Source organism: Amblyomma americanum, chromosome 5, assembly GCF_052857255.1.
Source record: "Amblyomma americanum isolate KBUSLIRL-KWMA chromosome 5, ASM5285725v1, whole genome shotgun sequence".
NCBI classification, from domain to species: Eukaryota; Metazoa; Arthropoda; class Arachnida; order Ixodida; family Ixodidae; genus Amblyomma; species Amblyomma americanum.
The window spans coordinates 62,464,002-62,483,471 of record NC_135501.1 but is presented as its reverse complement, the minus strand read 5'-3'; the positions used below and the strand labels follow the sequence as shown (position 1 = coordinate 62,483,471).

At 41.8% G+C, this 19,470-nt stretch overlaps 2 long non-coding RNA genes across 2 annotated transcripts; both read right to left on the bottom strand.

Annotated features, from left to right (window-relative positions):
* Positions 1–10,563: 10,563 nt before the first annotated feature.
* On the bottom strand, positions 10,564–13,500 carry LOC144134739 (uncharacterized). Its single transcript, XR_013315231.1, has 3 exons — positions 13,382–13,500; positions 10,945–11,059; positions 10,564–10,702 (listed from the first exon to the last, which is right to left on the bottom strand). It is a non-coding gene; the product is annotated as an uncharacterized LOC144134739 (long non-coding RNA).
* A 99-nt stretch (positions 13,501–13,599) lies between these two features.
* On the bottom strand, positions 13,600–17,467 carry LOC144134740 (uncharacterized). The gene is made up of 3 exons (XR_013315232.1): positions 17,438–17,467; positions 13,777–13,883; positions 13,600–13,647 (listed from the first exon to the last, which is right to left on the bottom strand). It is a non-coding gene; the product is annotated as an uncharacterized LOC144134740 (long non-coding RNA).
* Between the last annotated feature and the right edge of the window lie 2,003 nt (positions 17,468–19,470).

Genomic DNA, 19,470 nt, shown 5'->3' with positions numbered 1-19,470 from the left:
TTCAGAAAAGGATTCATGCAAAATTATCTCTGGTTATTTGCAAAAGCATCTGTCTACTTCGCATCTTGAAGATCCATTTCTTGTACTCAATTCGCAGTGTGGTTGAGTATCTTAAGAATGACAATCCAGCGGATTGTCTTGTGATTAGTGTCGATGTAGAACTATTTTATTCTATCCCGTATGAAGATCTTGTGAAAAGCTTATGAATGTGTATATCGGAGCACAACGATGAGCTCGTGTTTAGGAACGGGTGTGTACCATAAGTCTTTTTTGGCACTTGCCTCTTTTTATTTGAAGTGAAGAGCATGTTTGTGAAGTATGGCAGTGCGGCATATGTTCAAAAGTCTGCTAAATGTATCGATTCGAAGGTTGCCCCTGTGCTAAGCAATATTCTCTTAAGCAGGGTGGAAGGAATGATTGCCAAGAAATTGCATGGGCTGGGGGAAATCTTTCACTACGTCTATGATTTTCTGGTCTTTTACAAATGTTGTGATAGTGTGGGACCTGTACATATTGTGAACTTGTTTAAGGAGCAAGGCCTTTGTCTTAAGTTTACCTTGGAGAAAATGTCCCAACAAAAAGAGCTGCGGTTTCTGAACCTTACCTTGATGTTCTGCACACGCCATGTGTGCTAGCGATATTCACCCAGGAGTGTTAAGCAGCTACTTGACTGTTGGTCGAACGATTCTAAGCTAGTGAAAGATAGCATTGCGTCGTCAAGTCTAGGCTCGGTATTGGTGAAGCCATGCTTTTACAGCGTGACAACTGGTTTCCAAGAGAAGATTTTAAGGCTAATGAAAGCATGATTTCCCAACCATGCTATTGCAGAAGCGTGCGATGAATTGTTAAAGCTGTGCATATAAGATTGGGCAAGTTGGTCTGACATGCTAAAGATAGGAATGGCGCAGCATCAAGTAACGAGGACAACAGGAGAGCACACCCACGCACAAGTGCCATCCTTGGAGCGGATGCAGAATCTAAGAGCGTGTACTTGACATTCAGCGTTGGCAGCCAAGGATCGGGCTCGTTCAATCTCTAGCGTTCAAATCCGCGTTTCCTCGTTTCCTTGACTGTCAACGCTGAATGTCAAGCACGCGCTCTTGGATTTTGTATCTGCTCCAGGGTTGGCACTTGTGCGTAGGTATGCTGTCCTGCTTTCATCGTTACTTGATGCTGTGCCATTCTTCCCTTTAGCATGTTAAAAGCTGAAACCCCTTCGCAGGGACTGGCATGATCAGGCTGGGGCCAGCCAGTGAGATGCCAAAAGACTGACTGTGTTACTGTACATACATAGATTGTTGCAAAATTTGAAAACTGTGGCCAGAAGGTATGACGTAAAAATGGTGTGTTCGGCCCCTAATAAGTTGTCTACAATCTGTAAAATTGTTAATAATTTTGTGAATTTCATTAGGGAAAAGCACATGTGTCGAGTGAAACGTGGCAACATATATGTGCCTTGCAACCATTGCATGCATTGCATACCAATATCATGTGGTTGGGTTTATGTTGGTGAAACTGGAATGTGTATCAATGTAAGACTACAGGAGCATGAGAGGTATTTGGGTATTGGTAGGGGTTGTAACTTATCTGGATATTACAAGGGATGTGAAGGCTGCTAGCCATTCCTTTCGGCAACACGCATTTTGGCACTACGTTCACAGCAGATTAACCAGAAAATTATCGAGGCTAGACACATCTTATGACTCGGTGACGAATGTGTGAGTGGGCTGCCCATAGCGTTAACATGCAACGGGTTGGACTGTCTAGATGAGAGGAATGTTAAGGTCAATCTTTTACTTATGTTGTGATGTAGCTTATGTGTAATTGTGTAGTTTGTGGCGTGTGGCTTTTCTGTATACTCTCTGTTCACTTCAATAAACTTCAGTTGCGAGTCAGTGCCTGTTTTGTTTCTTTTCTCGTCCCTGTCTCGTGCTGATAGATTCAAGTACTTGTAGAGTAGATTCACTGAATTGTGTACTTGCAGAGGCTTGTGAAAAAAACGAGAGGAATTTTCTTTCTTTTATGTGGAATGGAGGTTGAAATTTTTTTACTTAAATGTTTGCAGCATTAAATTCTATTCGGAAAGGTAAAACCCACTTTATTGTACATTTTGTGTGCAATGGTGCCGGTGGCTGCATGCAACTGAAAACATTCGTCCAGGTTATCTAGCTAGCGTCCTTCTTCCTTGTGCCACATTTCCTGAAATAATATTTTGTCAGATTTATTTCAATCAGAATTTCTAAGAACATATTGGTGATCACATAATGGTGATCACAAAATTTGATGATCACATATGACATAATTCAAAGCGTGATCATTGGTATTTTTTAGTCTGGGGCAGTACAATGAGAAGTACATAGTATATAGTAAAATGAAATATGACCAGTCTAACATAAACAAAACTACTTTTTTTAAGGAAAATTTTGCTACCGAAGTGCTGGAGTGACATGGCATTATGAAGATGTGGACAGTGTGCTGTATTCATGATGGCACGAGAACTTGCGTACAGTGCTTCAGGCAACTGGTGAGTACCTTGGTGCTGTGCTTCTGCTAATGTAGCCAAATTATGTTTTTAATCTAAGAGTGTATCTGAAAACTTAAGCAAAAATTGAGTAGTATTTAGATATTCTTGCACCAGATACCACTGTGAGAATTAGTTATTAATGATTTGTCTCACATGTACCCTTTGAGAACGCTTGAAGACTCGAGCTTGTCTTTCAAGGATCTGTCATGCATAGCCAGGAAAAGGTCGCTCAAATTGGGGGCAATGCAAGAGCCGATACAAATCCCTTGCTTTTGTATGAATCTGGAGCCGTTCCAATCAGTTACTGTAAATTTTAGGTGCGTGCATAGCAGCTCAATGCATATTACTTAATTACTTAATTACTGCGCGCTCTGAGGATTGTAAATCTGAAAGCCATGCTATAGAACGCCCCTTACTTTCACCATCCATGTGTTTTCCTTATGAAACGGAAGATCTATTTCTTCAGAAAGGCGCTTATTGTACCAATGTCATTAGCAACTTAGCCTACACGAAGGCGTGTCCATGTAATCATTTGTTGCGTTAAGCCCTATAATATTGCTCAAGTTCAACGGTGCTGGTTGGCGTAAAAGATATTTTCTTTTTAAAGAAATAATCTTATAATAGGCGCACGACAATGCTAAGAATGTATTAGAAGACAATCTTTCAGAAAGGCGACCACGCTGCTCAGGTGGCGCGCTTTGAAGGCCCGAGATGTAAGATGTGCAAAGCAGAGATGTGGGGAAATTCTTAGGTGACACTACGGTCACACGAAAGCTTCACTCGCACAGTGTTCCCAGGAATTCGAGAAAGTAAGATGCGCCGAGCATCAATTCTCTGAAGTTGTTAGATGACACGGCGCATCTTTGCGAATGAAGAACGCAATTTCTTTACAATAAGTGATATGCGAACAACATAATCAAAATGCTCAATGTGAACTTTTTACTGTCTGGGAAGCCTTGTTCGAGCTATATGTGATGTTCTCTCATGAGAACAGCGCGGCTAGAGACACACGAGGACCCCAGATATAGAAAGACAAGAACCGGTGCCTCATAATTTTGTTTTAAAAACATGTCATGTAGTTCCGCTTGCAATCGCATCGCTTGCTGTACTCCTATAGATGACCACATTCATTATTCAATATTTTCAAAGCATCCATTTGGCCCTCAAATTGAAGCACTTCCCCGTCAAACGATTAAAAATGCGATGCAACTCGAAGGTATCTTGTACATAACCTTCTGTTGGCATGCCGTGTGCCTGAAGGCTTGTATACTGATTCAAGACTGACGTTTTCTCCAGTGGATTGCCAGGAACCGTTTTTGAGGCTTCCTAGAAGCGAGAAAAGCTGCATCAAACTCCTACCTCGAAGCAATCTACTTGAAGTGTCTCTGAAAGGGGCTCTCAATAAAGTTGCGGTAGGTGTAGGATGTTTCTCCTCTTATGCGTCAGTATGCGTAGCGTCGTTCTCTTACTCGGTGCTCTAAAAATGCATTCTGTACTCTACTCAGTTCCTTCACCAAAACGCAAGCCCAGAACGAAACTCTCACAGCACTTAACAGGGTATAAATTTAATTCTGACACCTTTCGTTATTAATTTTTTCCGCAAGCCATTAGGGAATAGAAAATGTTACTTGAAAATGTTGCTAACTCTGAGTCTTTCGGCAGTTTTCTTCGTAACCTGTCATAATTGTTACCTTGAACCTTTTAGTCAGGCATTGCACGTGTTTTTTTCCGAAGAAATATTTTTCCACACTGCGCTTTATAATGTGTTGCTTAAAATTCTGTCATGTATTTTGAAACTGACTCCAACGGTTATTCATTTTACAATTTTATTTCAGTTGTGGCAACCTTGTTTGTGATTTTTCTTTCCTTTGCGACGTACCTAAAAAAGAAAAACCAACTGTTTTTCAAAGCAACCAAACCAACAAAAAAGAAAACCATTCCTGCAACAGCCTGGAAAGAGGATAGCAGTATGTTTCAAATAAAATACTAAAAAAAATAAAAGACGCTGCTTAAGAAATATCGTGCAGCAAGAATTTTTTTAAATGCGCTTTGTAGAAGCTGAGTATTTTGTACTGAAAATTTGAATTTCCGCGTCTTCGAACCTTAGTGTTTCCCTGGTTACTTTTTATGCGGTGAAATGTCAGCGCTGCTACACCGGCCCCACTCACTCGGCCCCTTCTCCATCTGCCTACGCGGAAGAATTCCCCGGGGGTCGGAGTTGCTAGGTGAACCAGCGATAGTAGCCCGCTGCTGATGTAACAAATAACACCATCTGCCGGGCTAGATGGTTGCGATCCATATGTATCAGCAGCGCGAACACAAAAAGGAAGGAGAAGATAGTACAGAGCGCTGAAATTACAACTTTTATTTGAACGAAAACTGAACCCGCACTTTTATACACACACCAAGAAAAGCCAAACAAGAGGGAGTGGTCAAGCCACGCGAAAAAACTGGGGCCCACACGATTTACAGGGCATCAAAAGATAACAGGAATCACACTATACAAAGAGATCAAAGATATAGAGCATGAATGACATGTGTAAACGAAATGGAAAAACAGGGCTGAGTATGCGCGAGTGACCAAACAGAGTTGAGGGCGCGATTTTGCTAAAAAAAAAACATGAGACGGCGAGAATACGAAAAAAAAAGCGAAACGAAGGATGAGCGCCAAAAAATTAACACGCCTAGAACGAAAAAGCGACATGTGGAGTGTGCCTCTAAAAACCGGGTAAAATCAGATAAAACCAGAGAGGAAGGTGATTTCTTTTTGAGATAATGAAATAGAAGCGGTGCTAACGCAACCTTCCTTAAGCCCTGAGATGTGCTGCTTCAATGATTTCGCGCGTTATTTGGTTTTTATGTTTTTTCAAGACAGTTGCCTTCTTAAAGTTAGGAATGCATTTCTTTTTGCTGTCACATACCCGGCAATGTGCGGGCAAGTTCCTCAATGGCGCCCCAGTTAAGTCGTTCTTGTGTTCTATTAACCTTTCATTTAAACATCTTCCTGTTTGGCCTATGTAAGCCTTACCGCAGGTTAAAGGGATGGAATACACGGCACGCACCACACAAGGCACAAAAGGGTCTCGGTGCCGGGTTGTACAGCTACTGTTCTTTTTCTTTTTGTTCACTTTGTTGCACAGGCTGGACAAGCGCAGTGGGGCTGAAAAGACAACGTCTACACCTGCTTTTTTACCAATTTTCTTAAGATTATGAGATATTTGGTGCAGATACGGCAAAACGGCAACCCTCTTGTTCCGCTGTCGCGTGTCATTCCGGGCTTCCTTATCATGCTTCATACCTATCAGGACTTTTTTGCTATTGACGACAGGAGAGATTGCGGGTACCCTGATTGCGTCAGCCTGAACACCTGATTCGAAAAACTGTCATGCAACTTGTGTTCACAAGATTTTGTGAGTGCTTTTATAAAAGTTGACTTCACGATGTTCCTTTTTAGAAGTTATGAGTGGGCTGAGTCGTAAGGCAGGATGGGCTTATTGGCTCTTGGTTCAAATAACCACCAGACGTGGCTCTCTCCGAAAAAAAACCTCTAACTCTAGAAACCGCATTGCGTTTTGTTCTGGGAATTCATGGGTAACTTCGAGAGGTAATAAAGTATTAGAAAAAACGTGGAGGACTTGAGTTGCTTCTGTTTCAAATGCTTCAGAGTCGCAATATAGGAGAACCAGGAAGTCATCAACGTACCGGAAAATTTTGAGAACGCTTGAAGAATCGAGCTTGTCCTTCAAGGATCTGTCATGCATAGCCAGGAAAAGGTCGCTCAAAATGGGGGCAATGCAAGAGCCGATACAAATGCCTTGCTTTTGTATGAATCTGATATGCATTGAGCTGCTATGCACGCACCTAAAATTTACAGTAACGGATTGGAACGGCTCCAGATTCATACAAAAGCAAGGGATTTGTATCGGCTCTTGCATTGCCCCCAATTTGAGCGACCTTTTCCTGGCTATGCATGACAGATCCTTGAAAGACAAGCTCGAGTCTTCAAGCGTTCTCAAAGGGTACATGTGAGACAAATCATTAATAACTAATTCTCACAGTGGTATCTGGTGCAAGAATATCTAAATACTACTCAATTTTTGCTTAAGTTTTCAGATACACTCTTAGATTAAAAACATAATTTGGCTACATTAGCAGAAGCACAGCACCAAGGTACTCACCAGTTGCCTGAAGCACTGTACGCAAGTTCTCGTGCCATCATGAATACAGCACACTGTCCACATCTTCATAATGCCATGTCACTCCAGCACTTCGGTAGCAAAATTTTCCTTAAAAAAAAAGTAGTTTTGTTTATGTTAGACTGGTCATATTTCATTTTACTATATACTATGTACTTCTCATTGTACTGCCCCAGACTAAAAAATACCAATGATCACGCTTTGAATTATGTCATATGTGATCATCAAATTTTGTGATCACCATTATGTGATCACCAATATGTTCTTAGAAATTCTGATTGAAATAAATCTGACAAAATATTATTTCAGGAAATGTGGCACAAGGAAGAAGGACGCTAGCTAGATAACCTGGACGAATGTTTTCAGTTGCATGCAGCCACCGGCACCATTGCACACAAAATGTACAATAAAGTGGGTTTTACCTTTCCGAATAGAATTTAATGCTGCAAACATTTAAGTAAAAAAATTTCAACCTCCATTCCACATAAAAGAAAGAAAATTCCTCTCGTTTTTTTCACAAGCCTCTGCAAGTACACAATTCAGTGAATCTACTCTACAAGTACTTGAATCTATCAGCACGAGACAGGGACGAGAAAAGAAACAAAACAGGCACTGACTCGCAACTGAAGTTTATTGAAGTGAACAGAGAGTATACAGAAAAGCCACACGCCACAAACTACACAATTACACATAAGCTACATCACAACATAAGTAAAAGATTGACCTTAACATTCCTCTCATCTAGACAGTCCAACCCGTTGCATGTTAACGCTATGGGCAGCCCACTCACACATTCGTCACCGAGTCATAAGATGTGTCTAGCCTCGATAATTTTCTGGTTAATCTGCTGTGAACGTAGTGCCAAAATGCGTGTTGCCGAAAGGAATGGCTAGCAGCCTTCACATCCCTTGTAATATCCAGATAAGTTACAACCCCTACCAATACCCAAATACCTCTCATGCTCCTGTAGTCTTACATTGATACACATTCCAGTTTCACCAACATAAACCCAACCACATGATATTGGTATGCAATGCATGCAATGGTTGCAAGGCACATATATGTTGCCACGTTTCACTCGACACATGTGCTTTTCCCTAATGAAATTCACAAAATTATTAACAATTTTACAGATTGTAGACAACTTATTAGGGGCCGAACACACCATTTTTACGTCATACCTTCTGGCCACAGTTTTCAAATTTTGCAACAATCTATGTATGTACAGTAACACAGTCAGTCTTTTGGCATCTCACTGGCTGGCCCCAGCCTGATCATGCCAGTCCCTGCGAAGGGGTTTCAGCTTTTAACATGCTAAAGGGAAGAATGGCACAGCATCAAGTAACGATGAAAGCAGGACAGCATACCTACGCACAAGTGCCAACCCTGGAGCAGATACAAAATCCAAGAGCGCGTGCTTGACATTCAGCGTTGACAGTCAAGGAAACGAGGAAACGCGGATTTGAACGCTAAAGATTGAACGAGCCCGATCCTTGGCTGCCAACGCTGAATGTCAAGTACACGCTCTTAGATTCTGCATCCGCTCCAAGGATGGCACTTGTGCGTGGGTGTGCTCTCCTGTTGTCCTCGTTACTTGATGCTGCGCCATTCCTATCTTTAGCATGTCAGACCAACTTGCCCAATCTTATATGCACAGCTTTAACAATTCATCGCACGCTTCTGCAATAGCATGGTTGGGAAATCATGCTTTCATTAGCCTTAAAATCTTCTCTTGGAAACCAGTTGTCACGCTGTAAAAGCATGGCTTCACCAATACCGAGCCTAGACTTGACGACGCAATGCTATCTTTCACTAGCTTAGAATCGTTCGACCAACAGTCAAGTAGCTGCTTAACACTCCTGGGTGAATATCGCTAGCACACATGGCGTGTGCAGAACATCAAGGTAAGGTTCAGAAACCGCAGCTCTTTTTGTTGGGACATTTTCTCCAAGGTAAACTTAAGACAAAGGCCTTGCTCCTTAAACAAGTTCACAATATGTACAGGTCCCACACTATCACAACCTTTGTAAAAGACCAGAAAATCATAGACGTAGTGAAAGATTTCCCCCAGCCCATGCAATTTCTTGGCAATCATTCCTTCCACCCTGCTTAAGAGAATATTGCTTAGCACAGGGGCAACCTTCGAATCGATACATTTAGCAGACTTTTGAACATATGCCGCACTGCCATACTTCACAAACATGCTCTTCACTTCAAATAAAAAGAGGCAAGTGCCAAAAAAGACTTATGTTACACACCCGTTCCTAAACACGAGCTCATCGTTGTGCTCCGATATACACATTCATAAGCTTTTCACAAGATCTTCATACGGGATAGAATAAAATAGTTCTACATTGACACTAATCACAAGACAATCCGCTGGATTGTCATTCTTGAGATACTCAACCACACTGCGAATTGAGTACAAGAAATGGATCTTCAAGATGCGAAGTAGACAGATGCTTTTGCAAATAACCAGAGATAATTTTGCATGAATCCTTTTCTGAATTTTATCTGAAGAGCATGTTATTGAATAGCATTTATTTGAAGAGCATGTTTGTAGAGTAGCGCAGTGCGGTATGTGTTCTAAAGTCTCGAATATGTAGTGGTTCGAAGGTTGACCTTGTGCTAAGCAATATTTTCTTGAGTAGGGTGGATAGAATAATTGTCCAGAATGTGCATGGGCTGGGGGAAAAGTCTTTTGCTATGTCGATGATTTTCTGGTCTTTTATAAAGGTTGTGATAGTTCAGGACCTGTACATGTTCTCAAGTTGTTTAAGGAGCAAGGCCTTTATCTCAGGTTTACCTTGGAGCAAATGTCCCAAGAAAAAGAGCTGTGGTTTCTGGACCTTACCTTGATGTTCAGCACACTTCATGTGTGCTGGCGAGTGTTAAGCTGCTACCCGGCTACATGTCGACCATTCCAAGCTAGTGAAAGATAGCATTGCACTTTCTAGCGCGGGCTCAGAATTGATGAAATTATGCTTTCACAGCATGACGACTAGTTTCCAAGAGCAGGATTTAAGGTTAACGAACGCAGGATTTCCAAACCTTGTTACTGCAAGAGCATATGATAAATTGTTAAAGAAGCTGAGACAGTTTTGCGGTGACCGGCACAATCAGGCTGGGGCCAGCCAGCGAGATGCCAAAAGACCAGTTGTGTTACCGTATGTACATAAATTGTCGCACAATTTGAAAAATGTGGCCAGAAGGTATGATGTAAAAGTGGCTTTCTCGGCCCCTAATACGTTGTCTAAAGCACGTAAAATTTTAAGAATAATTCTATGAATGTGGCTCGAGAAAAGTACACGTGTAAAGTGAAATGTATATGCACCTTGTAAAATGAATGTGGTATCAAATATTATTATCTTGTAGTCTGGTTTACGTAGGTGCAACTGGAAGGTGTATGAATGTAAGACTACAGGAACACAAGAGGGTAGGGGCTTGTCTAGGTGGTTGGGGTAACTCTGCTGTACACTGCACGGGATGTGAAGTCTGCTACCCTTTCCTTTTGGCAGTAAATTCAGAGAGATTAAATGGGAGATTATCGAGGCTAGACACATCTTATGACTCCGTGAAGAATGTGTGTTTTGTCTATCGTGTTAACACACAATGAGTTGGACTACCTCGATCAGGGAAATGTTGAGGGCGATTTTTGACTTATGTTGTCCTGTATGCTTATCTGTAACTGCATGGTTTATGGTATTGCTTGGCTGTTTATATATTTCCTGTTCACGCCAATAAACTTTAGTCGCGAGTCAGCACCTGTCTTGTCTCCTTTCTCATCCCTGTCTTTCGCGCTGGTGGATTCACCGCAATGGCTCACCTCAGCAGAAATCCAAGGCGTGACATTTTCCTCTTCACACTCGTGGTTCAGCGCATAATACGGCAAAGGCTTTTCAATTCCAAGGAAAGTTCATGGCTCCATTGAACACTGCCTCCTGCTTACAAGACACAGAGCAGCAATCATTGTAGATTCTACCTGTGACACAAAGAGCAAAGTTTTAGTTTGGGTGGACTAAACTAGGAAAGCAGCACAATGTATCTATAGCCAAATAACTGAACTGAAAGAAATAGAGGGTAGTGTAATAGTGAACACACTGATATATTGCAAGTGAGATATATGCTTAATATATTGCAATATCCAACACTGCTACCATTGCCTTAGCCAACTACTTCATAAATAACAATAAATGCAGTATCACAAAAATACTGATAACGTACTATGTGCTAATAGTAGCAGTGCAGGTTCCATGAACAAAAAAGGGCCCAGTGCTGACTGTCGTTCCCACAGCAGCCTTGTGACCAATGGCCGGTGTAAAGGAAAGAGGAGGAATGACTGAAAAGAAAAAGAGCCAGGGGGAAGGAAAATAGGTATAGAAGGGCTTAGGATATCATAGGCAAATAAGGTTGTTTAGACAGTGAGCACAAAATAAACATTACCACACAAGTAAAGACATACAAGACCAAACATATATATCATTATGCAGAGTGGCAAACTTGATGCCATTTAGCCCAAAATATGTTTTCAATAAAGTGATTATAATTATTAATAGAACAACTGACCGAGTGAAACCATAACAGGGATGAACAAGGAAGTTGTTAATATTCTGGCAGAAATTAAAAGAAGAAAATGGATCTGGCCAGGGCATACAATGCAGAGAATGAATCACCAATGGTATCTTAGGGCAACATAATGAATTTGATGGATTTTAATGGCACAAGGGCATCTGTGGCCAAAGAGTGCCTTAGCACAAGTTAATTTCGTCTACTCAAGGTGAAATCAGAGACCCATTTCCCAAGCATTTCATTCCAGATAAGCTGAGCACCACGCCAGGAAACAGCTTGTGCATTGTATCGCAACAAAATGAATTTCACCCTAAGGAAAATATAGCAGGAGATAGCTGATTATAAGCTCACTAGATAAGATCAGGTGATTTCTGATAGTGTGGCATGTAGCTGGTGCAAGACACAGATAATTAAACTGGAAAAGGCCATTGTCCTGAGGTGAATATAAACTAAGCAATGAGGATAATGAAATTCGCTACACTAGAGCTGTTAAGAATCAGCTCAAGTTCCATGCTTCAAGATGATGCAAGTTTGCTCAGTGAAAAAAAATCATAAGTTCACCCAAGAATTGGTATCTTGGCGGTATCAGGCTGCAGGTGCAGATGAATTAATCCTGCCTCAGAGAAGAGCTACATAGAGCACAAAACATTTTAGGCCAGTCCTACACTGACAGCTGTTAATAACTATTTTAAAACTGTTTTTCATTGCACAAACAATAATACCAAGTTTGTGTTGGTCATGTGATTATGTTACTGAGGCTCTCCTAAAAATTCTAGCCAGAGCTAAAATACAAGCTGTCTCAACTAAGTTTTTATATCAACAATGAGAACATAAACACATGCAGATTATTCAAGTAGAAGTATTATTCTTCATGACGTGCCCTACAAATTTTAAATTATACTGAAAAGTAATAGAGTGGAGTGCTTGTGCCAAAAATACTAAACCTCAACAACAAAGAGAACACAAGAGAAAGGCAACAACATATTACCCAAAATTTAAATGTTTGACAGAACAAATTTGAAAAGAAAACCTCTCCACAACTGGAACAAAACAGCGTGATACCGAGCACACATTTGAAAATTGTTTCATCCAAATCCCCAGTCTGGTGCTCCAGCACTCTTCAGCCAGCATGTCATGAAATGTACGATAGTTCTGGTAGCTGTAAAGAGTATACAGCTGATCCGGCATTTTGATATGTGAACAGTAACCCTCAATGACCACCAGGCTGAATACTTTCAAGAGGCTGTTCTAGTAACAAGACTGCAGTGAAACACTTAGCAAGTTATGCGGGCGTAATAATGCAAACCGTTAATCTGAGAGTTCGCTACCACGCAACTCTGTAGTAACTCCTAAAGTGTTGCAATCGAATGAAAAAAAGGACTGCCTATTATATAAACAAAAGTCAAGAGGCTGCAATGCAAGGCCACGACAGAAGTGCTGCAATACAGCAATAGTGATACAATGTACACTTTAAGCAACACAATGAAACATGATCTTTTATCCTTAATTATCAGAATTTAAATATTTGTTTTTCTTGCTCTCTTGCAAAATTAAGTTTAGATCGTAAAAGCGCTCGAAAAGACAAGGATACAGAAAGAGATTTCCACACAGTGCGCTTACTTCCAGTGTCTTTTTGAGCACATCCACTATCTAAACATGGTAACCCAACTAGTTTAAACGCTGTCGTTATTCCAAAATTAAGCCTTTCACAAAGTGGGAGCCCCTTTCCCCATACAAGGTGCACCATAACTAATCCAACACTTTTTTCATGATATGTTTTCTCTGAAAATAAACACTGTTTGAAGATTTGGCAATAGTACTTGTCTTTTCGATTCTACGAATGTATCATGCAAGTGTTCAATGAAATGACCATCTGCCTATCTTGATCATTGCTCAAAATCAGGGTATAATGCACCATGAAGGGCAGGCTCTGCTTGATTTTTATGTTTTCCTAACGAAGCATGTATGTGCAACCCTTCTGCTGGCTTGTATGCAGCAGGTTTGTCTAGCTAGGCGAACTGTGGTTTTGCTATAAAGATGAAATGGTACTTTGGAAGTGAATGGTTTTCTAAAATACATTTACCATACATACCGGGGCTTTAACAGCGCCTGGTGTAAGCAACATCAGTGGGGGGACCGCAGGAGTGGCCTAGTGGTCCGAGCATCTGCCTCGCAAGCGGTAGGTGTGGAGTTCGATCCCCAGTGCCATCGGTCTGTGCCGTGGTCTGTCTGTTTTCGCGCCTGTAATCCAAAGATGTACCAACTTGCCCAGCAAAGATGTACCAACTTGCCCAGCAAGACGTTCTTTTAATACAATGGGTCGTTTCAATGGCCAGTTTAAAACTTGAAATAACCATGCTGCAATATATACAAAAAATGATTTGTGTGCTCTCTCTTACATGACATAGTTAATCATATCATAGTGTTGGTAGTACACAAAATGCATGTGTGGAACATATACATGCACTGTTTTTGTTCACATCTTACCTGCTATGTGCTGTTATGGCATGTTATGTGCTGGGAAAGCAACAGGTAGTGAGCAATGTTGTGTTGCAGCCTTTCTTCTGATGGAATTTGAATCATGTGAGGTGCAGCTGAAAGAAATTGTTTCATACATAAGTATATTTCATGTAACACAACAAAAAGTGCACAGCCCCATCATGAGTTGTGGTTTAAACTAACAGCGAGCTTTATACTACTCTATTTACCATATGATGCAAGTCAGTGATGCTGGAGGCACAAAACTAAATACTGTGAGGTAACAAGAGCTAATATGGACAATCATGCCTTTAAGAGATATTGTCACTATATATTTTCCTGAATGAACTAAAGTTATCCTTAGAAGCATTCAGAGGAAGATAATTTTGCTAAATGCCTTTTGCCAGAATAGGCCTTTTATGAACCAGTTGCAAATGAAAAGAATAACTTTAAGACCATGCTATGCATGGTCTAACGCCAAAGTAGTTGCATACAAGCAGTATACTATGCCCCTAGTTTTATGGTGGGCCTGTACTGCACAATTTTCATGCAAGGTAGTGGAAAGTATGTGCCATGAAACAGACCTCTCCTTCCTGAAACTGGCAAATAAGTACTGGGTTTTTAAGGCAGGAAAAAAGTTACATAGTTCCTTCTACAGGTTTTGAACTTCAGGTTAGTTATTTGAAAAATATCAATCCCTGAAATGCAATGATTGAAGTTTTTAGCAAATAACATTTCCATTGTAACAGTGGAAACGCTCTTTTATATGAGGAACGACTTTTCAAAAGCCTGCGTTTCATGGTGGCTATCAAGTAGCCCTGATAAAGAGAAACCAGTCACGACACACAACCAAGCCCCCGTAGCACATTTTCAACTATACCCTCATGATATAGCTTTAAAGTAAGTGTTAAGCAATACAAATACAAATCCCTTGATTTCCTTCATGATTTATCACTGGTGTATACATACAAAGATAACCGTACAAGATGTGGAGTGCATGGTAGAGAGAGAGTAGGCAGATGGTTTATGGACACTCAAAAAGTGAACAAGGGAAGGAAAAATCTCAGGGTGCTTGCCGTTTCGACAAGACAACTTGTTTTCGTCTGGGGTCAACATATACAGAGGAAACTTAAAATCAAGTACAGGGTTGTCCACTCTTAGTGCGAACACGCGAGCACATGTCTGTGCTCTTTGGGCCACTGTGTCTGACATTGCCACACATCGAAGTGTAACATGACACGAAGCACCACATCCAGGTGCATCTCCTCTTGCGCCATTTTGCAGCGATGAGTGGCTGCGCCGCACACAGTGGACCTCTAAAGAGTGCGGCCATGCGCTCACATGTTTGCACTAAATGTGGCCAGCTCTGTACATTCCGGAATTGGCATAATTATTTGAAAAGGCCTTGCACATGATAAGAGGTTTCCCAACCCATAATTTCCCCCTCCTTTCCTGCTTTCTTTAATTTATCGTTATACTTTAACCTTACGCCCTGCACCTCCTGACATCACTTCTCGGAACCTTGGCTGCCATACTCCTCCCCTCCCCCTTCTTTTGGCCTTTTCTCCGAACCTGCCTTCATTTTCTCTTTTTCCTTCAAATTATTTTGCCCCCCCCCCTGGTATTTTATTCTGCCATGCTGCTTAATTCCTTTATCCTAGTTTTTCAGGAAAAGGCAGCCAGCTATACCAAGCCACCTGTTGCGGCTGGACATAAAGCCATTCAAGCCCACTATCCAAACTTCATACCCCGAGATTCGTTTCTACTGAATTGGGCTTTTTTGTTTTCACAGTTTTGCAGGTCAACCGGTTAATCTTCTTTAGCAGCTATCATGCCTGGTCAAGGTTCACGCTCCCCATCGTAACGCCCTTCCCATATCGCACTCTCGTCCCACACAACAGGCCTTTCGCCTCGAAGTGAAAACCTTATTTAAACCCCACCAATGATGAACACTTTGCCAGACAAAGACAAGTCCTCTTGTCGAAACGTCAGCAAGCACCCTGAGGCTTTTCCCTTCCTTATTCAGTTTGTGAGATACCAGGGACAGGTGTTCAAGCAGCCATACCACACTAATATCCCTGTCACACGGGCACCGCAAAGGCCTTTGAGAATCATATCCAAAGGCGTAAGGAGTGCAGCTACCCGGTACAAATGTTGCGCCTTTGTCGCTAAGGGCTTTGGAGGCGAAGGCGCTCAACCGAGACCTTCGGAGCCTGAAGACGCGGCATTCGAGAAGCTGTGATCGCAGTACCATCCAAAGTCAAAAAGTAAAAGCAATAAAAATAATAGATAAGCTAATAATGTTTGAAAACATTTTTTTCAAACACAAAAGGTGTGTCTGGCTTTGGTTTTTGTACGGGTGTTTATGTTTTGTGTTCAAATTTCAAGATAGTGAAGGTGTTGCGGCAACACCGAGCGCCCATGGTGGCCAAGGCAATACACGTACAAAACCTGCTCCTGCTGATGAGAGTAGCTGTTGCAGTACTTTTAAGGAAGCAATCAGAATAAAAAAATTGTCAAAGCTCAACGAATGAACAGAATACACCACTTTAATTTTAGAACACTCACTTCAGCCACCTCGAGTATAGCAGCGGGTGCTAAGCCTGAACGACTTTCACCTTTGGGCTGCACCGTGTAGCTGCATCGCTGCTCCTTTAAGCTTTCGCTCCTTTGGTGAAAAATGGCGCCTTTGCTGGAAAGGCCTTTGAGGAATGCCATGTGACAGGGGTATAAAGCACATTTTTTATTGACACGAAAGACTCAGTGCCTTTAGTTCTGACAACATTCTGAATCATGCTTTGGTGGCTTAGCATATCAAAATACCGGACATGACAAAATCAGCTAATTAGTGAGGGCTATTATTTGCTATAGGTAAAATTATAACATTCTCCTAAAATAATGAAAAGAAACCACCAGCACTGACATCAATGTACAATTTGGCTGTAACATACTGACATGACAATATAGTTACATGTAAATTCCCTTTTCGCACTTCAAAACTGCATGCATTATTTCTAGAAAGTGCGAGAACAGAAGCTCATACATAGTGCCAAAGAAAAGAGTGCATAATAGTACCACTTATGAGGTGTTTATCGGAAACTGCAATGAGCAAGGCTATGTTAATGGCAATCCAGAGTTATTATGTGTCTTACGAGCGCATGCACTTGGGAGGTGATAGCAGCTGTGGACGCAGCTGTCCATCGCAGTTTTGAGTCTGTCGAGATAACACATGGGGTAAGGTATTCCCTCTTTTGCTGCCGAAGGCAAAACCGTCAGCAAGTGGAGTTGCGTTGCTATTCACTGTCAATATCTACTGCTCAAAGTAAAGGAAACTAGGGCATAAAACATACAGCATTTCATATTATGCTTTGGCCAAATGCAGTGAGAATGAAACAGACTACAGACTTGTCTTATGATGTTTGCACTCTTTACTTTGCACCAGAGGAAAATAAATTTATGTACATTTGACCTACTGCATGCCACAGTCCTAGAAGAAATGAATCCAGGTCTCAGAAATTCTACGGAGAGAATACTGATGCTGCATGTGCACTTCTCTGAACTGTTGTGAAATATGCAGAAGTTGCCAATTTTTTTACTACCTGATTACATACTGTAATATTTGCAAGGAATATGAGGTTAACGGACTGGGAAAAAATGTCAGGAATGGTACCTTTGGTACTGGGCACTTGGACAAACAAATGACACACTGGGCGTCCCCAGGAGCTCTGCTACCAGGCACCCCTAGCAACAGTAGTCAATTTTCCAGATCCAAAGGAGCCATGCGAATGATTGCCGAAAAGTCAAGTTTATGGACAGCAGATGCATGAACACAAAACAGTTTTCCAACTTTGTTTCAGTGTGATAAATGGTTTCAAATCTCTAGACTATATCTGGTAGTACACAAATTATCAGAACACCATCTCCCGCTCAGAATCGTCTCAAAACACATTCGACACGCAGTACCAACATGGACAGTTCGTGCTTAATTGAATCCAAAAGTTTACGCTGATCGACCAATATTACTCTAAATAGAGACAGAAAGCGCATGCACGTTGTACTGATGTTATCGTGAACATAACATGCGACGAGACGCAGGGTTACAATAGAAACAAAAAACCGCTTTCAAAATTTGATAACAAAAGGCTCACCTTCTCACAAGTTCGCCAAACCGGAGACGTTGCCGAGTGGCTGCCGCCAAAGTCACTCGCAATGCACAGAAATAATAAAAATGCAGTGCCGCTGACTTTCCTTGAGCAATTCCAGTCGAATGAACTTCGAACTGCTCGCACCGACTACCTCTGCAAGCATGTCTAAATGTTAGCGACGCAGCCACGCCATTTGCAATTTACGGAGCTACACGGGAAATTCATAGCGCCATTCACGTATTCGCGCTCAAGCTGACGTCGCTGATGTCGCAAAGGCGCACAACGGCAAAAACATATAAGATGTATTTAATTTTACGGTAGCTTTTTTAGCTGACAACCTGAATTGTTTGATATATTGTTTTTTCTTTTCGTTGCATGAACGTTACTACCACCAGCGGCAGCGCAGCTTGGCCATGGCTAGCCATGGCGAAGTCGAAGCGCTAGCCGAGCCCGCAGTCGGAAACATGTGCGCAGTTAGCGCAGTGGGGAGTTGAATGAACAGGCGCTTTGGAATGGGTTTTTGTTCTTCAGTGTTCGCTGCGTGCGACCTGCGCGTTGTGTGTCTTTAGTATGTGTGTGTGTATGTGTGTGGCCGGAACGCTGCATTAGAGTGTACATACAACAGCTCGCTGTCCCGTGCGGCATCGGTGCGTAGTAAAACGATCATGCAGAATGTGCGTTACAATGCGAGTGGCCCTGCACGAAAGAGGAGACTTGAAGCCGACGGAAAAGCTGCTCTCCCTCGTGGGACTGCAAGAATCTGGCGAGTAACAGTAGACGCGCGTTTCGGTGGATGATTCCGTTTACCACGCCAAAAAATTCAGCACTGTCCAACAGCAATGATGAACGGCTGCTGCATCATCACCTGTGTGATGTTTGTGACAAGCTTGTTGGATATGAACGTGGCCATGAATGGTATTCGCCGAGCAGTGGCCCTCAGGGCGTGGCACCAGTGGATACCTGAAGACGATTACTGTTTGCCCGCGCCCTGGCGCCTCGCATTCAACCGAATGCTTTGGCGTTAATTATTTATATCTGAATTTCACACGTAGTTGGATTCGCAAATATTACAGCGTACAAACGTACCGTCGGAAGAGCACCCTTTTTCATTTTTTTAGGGAGGGGGTGGCGGAATTACCGTCTGCTCAAATTTAATGTCACTAATATTTTGAGCTTATTTTCTAAACAGGTGCCGTGGTGGCACTGTAAGCAATGCATTTACTGGGCAGAAGTTTATTTTATGTTGTGTTGGCACAAGGTTAATGATTGTCATTGTACTGTGGTGCCATGTTCAAACAAAACACATAATTGTACACTCTCTTTGAAGAATGTCTAATGAGGTAATAAATTACTGAGCAGCGAGTATGCACTGTGGTTAATGCGACGAACGTTACTGAATTACTTCACACTTGTCATGTTCTGTTGTCGTTAGTGATTACGTATGCCTTGGTGTCTGCTGCTTTCCAGTGTAGGGGTCGAGAGGCATGTCGAGCTCCACTTAGCAGCTTTTTTTCCTTCCACTCTCTACTGGCCAACATGGTAAAATAAACTCAACATA